Below are 8,719 nucleotides of genomic sequence, written 5' to 3'. Positions count from 1 at the left end.
AATAAATAAATAGACTTCTTAAAAAACAAATTATAAATACACTTGTGGTACCCGTCGTTGTTCCCGATTTCCATAACACAAGTGCTTTTGTTACATACTTTGGGATCGATCGGAGCAATGTACGTGTCTAATATGTATTTATTTATTTACTAGCTTTTGCCCGCGGTTTCACCCGCGTGAGATTTAGTTTATCATAGATCGTCATAACTTATAGCCTATATTATGTTATTCTGGGTTATAAACAATAATACTGTAAAGTTTCATCAAAATCCGTTCAGTAGTTTTTGCGTGAAAGAGTAACAAACATCCAGACATCCAAACTTTCGCATTTATAATATTAGTAGGATTATTTTTGTGGGATGTATTTAATCCATAATTTAGAAATGTTAATATTTGCATGCTACATAATAATTGTAGCAAATTACGATAATGAACTTTATTTTATTTATCATAACACCTTTAATATACTGTACTCTACTAAATGGCAAATAAATATTTGAATTTCCGAATGTGAGAAGAGTGAATGCTGAATCTATGAATGAATTGTGAATGTGTAGATGTACGGAGATTGGAGGCTCACAAAAATAAAACACTTTTTTTGCCACCAAGTGTACTTTTGTCTACAACGCGTCTACGCACTCTAGAGTATGGCGGCTGACTAACATGTGTCACAGCGCGCGCAAACATGACGCGGCGACGGACCAATACCGGCACAGGAAGAAGACGCGCCGTGCGTGGAGTATCCCGATTGGTCAATAGCATTTCCCGCGCTACTTAAATTCGTCTTCTGCGCAGGTACATCGGTGAGCCTTATTAATTGTGTACTACTGTACAAGGCATTGCGCATAATAAATGTATCAACATGACAAACATAAAAAAAACAAATATTCCTTTGACAATAATATAATAAGTAAGTACTATAATTATTTAAATTATTTCAATTTAGGTACACTAAAAAGTATTTTTTTTAGTTTATTTTTAACTACGTAAGTAGGTAAAAATTTACTCTTGAAAACAAATAAACTATTGTAACAGACATTTAATATTGTTATTTTGATACATTTTGCGGTGTGCGGCTCTATATTGGCAATTTACTTTAATGTGTGTAACCAACATTTATAAAATAACATTTTAATATTTTATCTCATAGGGGTGGTTTTAATATTTATTTGGATCCATGGTTAGGTATATCACTAACATCGGTAGTTAAAGAACTGTCATTAACTCATTATCATACAATAAAAACAACGAAGAAAATGGTTTGTTTTCATTCAATGATACCTTCCCATATTCGTTAAAAATTATTAGATTTTAGCATAATGAACAGGTGCAATACTGCTTTAGGAATATAGCTTACATTTAAATAAACTGTATTTGGTTTAATATTCGCAGTACGTTGAGTGTGTCTCTAATTGAGATAAGCTGATATCCTACGAGCAATGTGCCGCGATGCCGGTCAGAATGCATCCGACCTCAGGAATGCCAGAGCCTCGATCTGAATCGTATTGCTCTGCCGAAGTCACGTTACATTAGGTCGAGTGGCGACTTCGCAGGGGCGCTGTCCTACCGAGGGCCCTTAGCTGCGCTCTCCAATAGTCGGCTCATTACTTACCTATACGGCTACTGTTATTCAAGGAAACTCTAAAGGATTTTAAACTCTACCGACCTGACTTTTGGGAGCTATCTCCATGCAGTCGTGCTTAACATTGCCCTGTGTCTAGGCCATTGTTTCGCGTCTATAAGAAAAATGCTATTACAATTTACTTTTATAAAGCATACTGTGCAAAGATGCAAAAAGTAAAGCTCTGATTCGCTAAGAAGGTTTTCGATGTTACCTGTCTTGAAGAATAGAGACATTCGTTTACCTACCTGCCTTAATGTGTCTAGTACAAAACTATACGTAAGGTTTTGTAATTTATGTATAGGTACGGTACGTCATTAGATTTACCATTTATATTATTACTTCTTGAACCACCTTACTGCGAACCAGCCACATAGGTAGGTACTTCTTATCTATCTTTCATGTCATTTAAAACTTTTGCTGCCAGCAGTTTGCAATTACCTACTTAAATGTCTCCATAAAACTGGAAGGGAACGGCGGACTGCGATAAATATTTTAATAGTTAATTATTTAAACTATGATGTTCTACTGCAAGTACCTAATGCGCGTAGGTAGATGGCTAGCCTTGATGCTTTCTTATTTCTGTACAGATTTCTCACTAGAGCAAACAATTTTCATAAACTAAGTAATAAGGAAACATTTATTTTTAGAAGTTTCGTTGAAGCAACAAGAGAAGTGAAACAAACAAAACGTTGTTGCTAATCGATTCGCGATTCATCCAATTAGATTGTAGATGGGTACTATAAAGTAGGAACTTTAAGTCTCGGAGGCTGTCTAGCGTTCGAGGTAGACGGGACATTTCGAAGTTTCCCTGAAAAGCGCCATTGATCGCTGAAACAGCTGTCATCTGGAGAAGGCTCTCAATTAGGAAGTACCTATATTCTCCGGCTTGGCTTTTCCCTAAGCTTCGGTTCTGATTCATTAAACGCTATAAATTAAGTCAAAGCGTCGTGTACCTCATCCATTTGGATGATTAGCGGATGTCTGTTGTTGGCATTTTCAATCGAACTAAATTCAATCCTTTCTAATTGTTTTGGGAGTTACGTTTGCTTGCGAACAAAATGACATTGGCTGATCTAAGTACAGTAACTAGCATGTGGGAATTTATCGGAACCTATTTATTTTGATGAGAATTATTGTCTCAGTCGGGGGTTATTTTCAGCTTAGTCTGTTTTTTACACCAAGTAGGTAGGTAATCAATGGATAATGGTTCATTTATTAAGTGGGTCGTTAATGGTTACCGAAATTTTTTAAAGTTTTAAATTGCGTTATGCTTTATTTTGTGTTATGGTATCGAATCGTAATAAGTACTTTAAGATTATTAAAATACGCGTGGAAAAGCTTTTATGACCACACTCGAACAGGCTTGTTTAAATGTTTCACAAATGCGCCGTCATAAATCACAATTCTGTGACGTACTCGTACCTACCTACACTGCAGCAGCCAGAGATGCAAGTTATTTGTTGTAAAGTAATCTAATATGCAGGTAGGCGGAGAATATATGACTACCACTAACGCTAATGGAGAATACATACCTACCAACAACCAACCCTAGTAGTTATTAGCTTAGGCATGGTTCCGTTTCCAGTCTATGAAATTACTTACCTAAGCGTTTTTAGTGCTACCTATTTCAAGAATCCAGATCGTAACATTGATGGACCAAGTAGACACCTGTATTTGTGCCGAACTTTCATAAGTAAGAATTGAGATATGATAAAGACAAAAAGCACTTTCAGTGGGATGTCCTTATTACTATGTTAGCACACGATTGACACGTTCACAAGTTCTTGATATAAAACAAGGAGTGGCGTCGAGGTCAATAAAAGACAGGATAAACGTGATAAATCCAGAAAGAAATTGATAGGTACTTATTCTTTGTCAGAAGCATAGAATGAAGTATTGGTAGGTAGGTATAGGCCAGCACAAAATATGGCGTTATGAATGAGGTTCGATACGATAATACGTAGCAACTAAGTAGATACTTTGAATTGTGCAGTAGATGGGTATTTCGCAATTTTCCGGCCGGCTGGCCCCGACTTCAGGGCCCGGTCGCCGCGCGCGTCTCTATGACGCGTACCGAGATTTATTGTGCCATGTTTTTTGCATCCACTAACATAGTCATGCATTTCTCAATGCTCAGATACACGGATTTCAGCTCACACAGATTCTAAGGATAAAGGAATTTACCGACGCGGCACCAAAATACACAGTGCTAGCAAATGGACGCGGGTTTTCGGAGCTCGCTTGCTTCAGTTGCATACTAAATCATAATAAGGATTCGAGCTTTGGCCTATGTTTGATTGCACACCTACTTGCATTGTAAATCAAAACAGAAATGTATAGTTATTAGACAAACATGTAGTGGAGGTTTCATTTGCTTGGTTTCAGAATATTGGTAGGTAGGTACCTACGGCAAATTAATATCGTTCTCATAGTTTGGTGCAGGAAATTAAGTACGAACCTGATCAAACAGGACCTTGCATTACCTACTGAATGCTCTACATTCTATAATATGCTATGCCAATCAATGAAAAGCTTTAAATAAATTATTTTACTGCAAGTGCATATACATAATATACATTTATGGATGAAATCACCCATCAAATAGAACATTTAGTACCATTTATTTATTACTACTAAGTAACATGCAAAATAAATTAGAATATTCGCTATTTATCAACTGCATGCAATGTAGGTACTCGTATGAATACCCAAATGTCTAGTGACGGCAAATTCATTGCTGAATTGAAAGCGATATTGAAATTCTACGAATTACTTTACGGACGCATATAGGATGGCAGACAGATCAAACGGCGCACATCACAGTTGAGCAAATAGTAGCTACTAGCTGTACATCTGCTCGGCGCGTGACAAAGAGGCTTTTACTGGCGCTGACTAAGCGTTAATGCCGCTCATTAGCACATCAAACCCGCAGCCAGCGCAACAAATTGTTAGTGCGCGACGACTCGACGCCTGATAACGAAATAACTGGAGCCACAAATTATCTTCTCAACAATAAGAACAACTTCGATGTTTTTGTTTCACTCCTTCCTCAAGCTTAACGGCACTCCTTTGATAAGAAAAGGCCTATGTGTAGCACAGCAGGTTCAATTCGAATGTAAGGTACCTACTTACTTGTTGTCAAGTTTATTATTCTTTAAAATTACTCATTTTACTCCTGAAACTGACAAGTTCCTTTTTATGTAAAACCAAATGGTTTTAAATAGTAAGTGGCGAGTAGTATTTGCCTGCTTGATAGAGTTTACGTCCGTCCAGAAGAAAGAAATCGTTTCTTTCTGGTGACCTGTTGAAGTCAGTTCGTTTGCGACGTGCCCAAGTGGGCCAGTTAACGAACCGCACAAGCACACTAGAGTTTTGAATTAATGCTGCCGATCGTGATTACCTGTGCCAGAAACGGCCGGCGGCGGGCACTGTGTGACGTTCGTGACTTAATTAAGGGAACAAAAATCTTGCCCACTTTGATCCTCCACCAATTTTAGCTTTGCGACTCAAGGGCCACTAACTGAACAAGTTATTTCGCGTTAGCCTTTTGTCTGTCGAAGAATTTATTAAATTTTCAAGTAGAAAGCGTTGCATTTCATTATTATTTCTCAACCAATTAATTTGTAAGCCTTTGTTTGATCAGCTTGCCAAAATTCATAACTTCACGATATTGAGAAAACATTACTAAAATTATTAAGTTTTGTGATAACTTGTTTTCTAAAGAGAATTAAGCTCTTGATTTATTTTATTGCTCTGTGCATTATCATTTAAGTGTAAGTAATAGTACATTTCTATGAAATGGGGAAGCTTAGAACGAAGTTCTTCCGTATTTTGTGAGTATGACAAGGTGACGACTGAAGCATCTTATCTAGCCGTACCTGCTAGCTGCTATTAATTTATTTGAAAAAAAAAAAATTAATAGTTTGTCAACTGTAAGTACATAAAAAACGTCGTTTCGTTTATAAGAAAATTAACTTACGTATCTAGTAATAATTTCAGTCAGGTAATAATTTCAATTTTGACTGAAAATATCTCTATCATTCCCAAAATGCCAAGCTAAGGTTGATCAATGCTGCTCCAAGTGTAATGAGATCGCGCCTTATTTAAATGGCTGGTTTGTGTTTGAGTTAGGGCGATCTCGCACCTGAGCTCGGGCAGCTTAAGGAAAGGATGCTAAATAAATATTTTCCGAATGGTACGGACGAAGGGCACGCTTTGCCGATAAGTTTCTTGGGCGCGTGAGCAAGCGAACGAGTTTGCGTAGGTCTGACAACATCCGTAATTAAGCATTTCCTTTCCATCGTGTGTGAGGGTGGAGCATAAGGTAGCCTTTTTATGAAGGTTCGACAACGTTACCTGTTATTTAGCCAATTGCCACTCAAGCTTATTAGTGTCCAAGGTAACTGAAACATGTTTTCCTTTAGTGTTGAGAAGATCACTTAGACTCTATGTATGTTCGACAATTAAGTAGGTAGTTACTTATTACAATTCTCCATGTAAATTATTTTTATGAAACAGGTAGGATGTGTCATGTGTATTATTATTTATTTACCGTAGATACTTGACATAGAAGACAGACAACAAAAATTCACATTAATGAAACAAAAAGTTTTGCGAATTTGTTACGGATAAATACAAGTGCTATGTACCTACTTACCTACTACCTAGTATAGAAAAACACATCGGTATTTGGTAAAAATATTCTCTACTCTTCTTATTAATACTATTAATTAACTAGAAAAGAAAAGGTAATGAGAAAAAACAAATTGATTTAGGTAGGTAATTATACGTTTGCCGAGTGGTTTTAAAAAGGAATACAATAAATCCTATTATTTAGTAAGAAATAATTAACAAAGGTAATATATTTTTCTAACAATAATTCTCAAAAGTAACTTCATATTAATAAGCAGATCTCAGTAGAAAACGAACACGGGAAAATTGTTTAACTCTTTACTCGTTTCGAACTAATTACCTACAAGTTTCTGGGGCGCTCCAGGATTGTCACCTTCATGATACTTACATAGAGTTGTAGTAATGTCAAGTAAGACTAGTGGCGAAATGTCTCACACCTCTGTAATACAAAGGGTTTGTTTCCGAAAAGGAGATCTGAATTCCTTAGGTGGTGCAATTAATTTAATTTTGTGGGGTTACCATTTGTCTCATATCTGTGATTATTTTGCATTTCGAAGGTTATGTAAAGCTACGTCAGTCTAATTAGATCATGTTAGATTAGCCATTTTTTGCCAGAATGTTTACCAACTTTAAGGAAATAATTGCTGGTTATACTTCTTAAAGCTCATAATGTAATATTAAGACACGTGTTAGAGTACGGCTATGTAAATAGAGGCACATACAAATCAATCGTAGGTATATTTATAAATAGTGTACAAAAAATAAACCCTAAAAATATAAATAGGAGTGGGTATTCCCTGTGGCACCCCTAGGGTTGTCGGTAATCCGCGGCCTTATCTGCCGCCGTTCATCTTGTAAGCTATAATTTTAGCGAGATTATTTTTCACTCGTGACAGCAAGTTTTAATGTCCCTTGAAATAAAATTAAATCACATTCTACGATTTTGCCCCGGCCTAAGCGTTACGACTGTACAGAACAAGTCAATTGCTACACTGCAATGTTTCTGTAGAACCGTAGCAAAGCAAAGTTATTCGTAGCATTTCACTGTAGCAAGGTCGTAGTTACGTAGCAGTGATTGTTTAATAGCTGTGTAATAGATTTTTCGGGAGTTAGCAAAAATTATTAACATACGAGTAGGTAACATCTTAACTTACGAAATGTTTATTTATTATTTTTATTTTCATCAACATATTACTATCTTATAAATAAGTTATAATGTTAAGTTTTTGTTATCTCCTCTCAGATCAAGTTTTGTATTCATCCCTTCACAACCATACTCTCTAACTCCTTCACAACTTGCGCCCGACAATATAAGCTCTCTAGACCTACTCCTTAGCTCATCTACACAAATTCAGTATTCAAGAGACATTAATTAGTTATTCAACTTTTGCGTTCAATTCATGTTACATACTTATCTGATATTTCTCTGAGCGAGTCGTAGGTGCAGTATCTTTGAATTTATTTGTACATAATACGTAAGAGTTTTAAATGAACCGGTCGGTACTTTATCTAGCTAAGCTGTCCCTTCTTAGTGATTTTTGATAGAGGAGGAAAATAATAAAAATAACTGAGTCAGTTAAATGAATTATGATATCTTATTAATATGTGTAAATATCTACTTAAAATCTCATGATACAGCATTTAAAGATTGTACATTATATAGAGCACCACACTGAACACCGAACAACAAAAAAATATCATTTTTTTTCTTTCACAACAGTCCGAATAATATTTTTTACACATTTATTAGTTCCCAAGTTGACTTAGCTTTTTGTATGCGCGGTTCATTACGACATTCCCAAGTAGAGTAATTAACAATTCCAATTATCAGCATGCAGCACAAATATTTGCCAACCTAGGATTACTTATCCTAATATTACGTAGACGCTGGGACTGGGGACAGAACCCAGTTGTGATTCATAGTAATTAAACTTCCACACTTAAAAGTGTTGTTTTAATAAGTTGGGTCCAACTTCACCCCATATGATGAAGGTTTATTACGTTAAATGGGACTATGGGAAATAGACTAGGATAATTTTAGGTATTTTATTTATTATTTAGAAGATTTAATGACAATTTTTATATAAAGTAGAGAGAACAGATAGATAGTTAATACCTACCTACTCGTAGTTACGAGTATGCATGGTTCCAGATGAGATGGCGCACAAAAACACAATTACAATCAAAATTATTTCACGAAGTACGAGATCGTTATCTCGCTCGATTTATAGGAGACGTAGCGAACGGCTACTTAAAAATCTGGTCTCGACCTCTAAAAACAACTTAGTCTTATAATTGGCACAAAATTAAAATCGTCATTTTCATTTTGGAACAAATCGCAGGCCATTATTTTGGGGGCGAGTTCTTGTGATAATGTAAAGGAAGAGTCGTTCAATTAATCGCGCCATGTTCGACACCGGTTTGTTCGTGACCCAATTAAACCTAGCCTGTTTCTTTCATTGT

The sequence above is a fragment of the Ostrinia furnacalis genome, unplaced genomic scaffold (assembly GCF_004193835.3).
Source record: "Ostrinia furnacalis isolate ACB-3 unplaced genomic scaffold, ASM419383v2 OfSCF4153, whole genome shotgun sequence".
NCBI lineage: Eukaryota > Metazoa > Arthropoda > Insecta > Lepidoptera > Crambidae > Ostrinia > Ostrinia furnacalis.
Note: the sequence above shows the minus strand (reverse complement) of the source record.